This window comes from Etheostoma spectabile, chromosome 16 (genome assembly GCF_008692095.1).
Source record: "Etheostoma spectabile isolate EspeVRDwgs_2016 chromosome 16, UIUC_Espe_1.0, whole genome shotgun sequence".
Lineage (NCBI taxonomy): Eukaryota > Metazoa > Chordata > Actinopteri > Perciformes > Percidae > Etheostoma > Etheostoma spectabile.
In genome coordinates this window covers 6,027,607-6,029,809 of record NC_045748.1, presented here as the reverse complement: position 1 = coordinate 6,029,809, position 2,203 = coordinate 6,027,607, and the positions used below count along the sequence as shown (strand labels likewise).

The window sequence follows — 2,203 nt, the reverse complement described above, 5'->3', positions numbered from 1 at the left end:
GAACCCCACAAAGAAGATCATATGGCTTTGTTGTGGAAATTGATCAATCAACATTTAATTTTGGGTCAGTTCGTATTTTGGGTCAGTAGGCTACGTGTGTATTCCTCTGCCTCATGGCATTTAAACCACACGATGGCGGCATCGATCACCTCTCTCTCTCTCTCTCTCTCTCTCTCCTCTCTCTCTCCTCTCTCTCTCTCTCTGTCTCTCTCTCTCTCTGTCTCTCTCTCTCTCTCTCTCTCTCTCTCTCTCTCCGTCTCAAAGGTAGGAGGCGGACTGTCGCCCAGTGTCACCCATCTGCTGCTCGTGCAGATCATAACCTACTCCCCTAGACCGTGTCAGTTTTGCTTTTCTTTTCCTCTCTTCTTTCCGGCTGGAATATGAGAGCCACCCGCACGGTCCGGGGCGCGTGGATCGGAGAGACGGACACGAGGAGCCCGGCACAGGTGAGCAGGTTACATGAATTGTTGACAGAGTTTGACATAAAGAAGAAAGAAAGGTAGGCTTGTAGAAGCAATGTTTTATGAGAGGAGTTCCAATTTAGGATGCGAAAGTTGTTTTTACTGCGTCGAGTTCAACTTGAGACACAGGCTACTGTTCAGATGATGACAATATAATAAGGCTAAGGAAACTACAAGTTAAAGAAGTGAAAATTGGACTAACGGTTTTCTCTTGCAAGAGACAGCTCACTGCGTTCACAGTGACAGTCCACTGTGTCTATTATCGCCAACCAAGAGTTATTTACATCCTTTTAATCGTCAGGGTCACATTTATTTATTGACACTGGTATGGCAGCAGGTTATTTGACTGGTGAATCAATCTGGTTTCTATCCTTCTGCTTGCTTAATCTGCAATCATCAAATGCAATACACTTCATTTGGACTGTTCATAATTTTGTTATTATCATCCACTATTTGACTCCAGGCCCAATTACTCTTTGTCGTAGAGTTTAATATATTATAGCAGATGTTCCTGATTTTACCACTTAATGCTATGTTTTGTTATTTTCTTTCAACCACAAAAAGTATAAATGTACAATTGCCAGGACTTTTTATACAGATAGAATACAGTGTGCAGACATATTCTAGTGGATTAATGTTAGTTTTTTTTCATGAAGAAAACGTTAATTGGTGCACAGGAGCAGAAGTTAATGGGCTACAGGCACATCATTTGCATAAATAAAGACAGATTGCATTTCGTTTTATATTTTGTACAATTTCATATAAACCTGACCCCAGAATAAGTGCTTAAACTTCAGCTGAACTTTAGGTCTTAATCATTTGCTAAGTGACAGGTGTGTCTGGTGGAGAGTATGGATGGGTTAACAATAAAGTAGATCTGATGTAATAGTTGAAAAGCCGGCATAATAAAATGGCAAATAACAAAACATATGCATAGAATGTAAAAATATATGCAGAAATTGGATTCGGCAGGTTGTCATGTAAGTTTCCTGGTGTCTAGAGACAGCTAGAGCCTGAGCGGCAACACCTCCTCAACTTCATGGATCCACGAAAGAGGACAGACTACACAAACACAAGTGGCAAAACTGACGCACATGATTCACACAGATAGGAGAATAAAACCAGCAGAGAGAGAGACACACACACACACACAGCTGTGTGGGACAAAAGCAGCAGAGATTTTTCAGATGCAGTGGCTTTCAGCTGTTTACATTATTGTTGTCGGCATGACAAACTAGGACTATAACTACTCGACTTAAATCGTACATTGAGCGAGATAATTCAAAATAAGCAATTAATTGCAAGTTAAGCTTTAGTGCGTAACTTTTTGATATTGATGGGTAATTTACCACAGCTACAAGGGACGAGCATCTCATGTCATTTCACCTTTGAAGTACTCACATTATATTATATAGCTAGAGTACCCGAGTTGGGTACCTGCGAAAACAATTGAGCCACAGCCAGTAAAGTGATCCATAATGGTCCTGGCTAACGCTGCCATGCTAACCCTGCTAACTGCTGACGTTACCAGAGGACCAGGCTGTTTACACCGTGTAGGCTATAACGGTGAGTAGCTTTAAGCCAAGAGAGGGGGGCTGTAAATCGGGACGAGAGGACCGTGAATTTGCAGTGTGTTTAGCGATTGTTGCCGTAATTGTAAGGTAGTTAGGTAGGTAGTGTTATTTTTAGCAGTTCCTACCGCATTTCAAGCGGTTTGAGTAGTCGCTAAGACTAGAAAAGCG

At 41.7% G+C, this 2,203-nt stretch overlaps 1 protein-coding gene across 1 annotated transcript in view; it reads left to right on the top strand.

The window, feature by feature from the left end:
- Positions 1-274: 274 nt before the first annotated feature.
- The window catches only part of si:dkey-247m21.3 (5-hydroxytryptamine receptor 4), a 50,491-nt gene continuing 48,562 nt past the window's right edge, over positions 275-2,203 (top strand). Inside the window, exon 1 of the mRNA XM_032540060.1 lies at positions 275-446. The gene's annotated coding sequence lies outside the window, so the exon portion shown is untranslated. The remainder of the gene's footprint in view (positions 447-2,203) is intronic.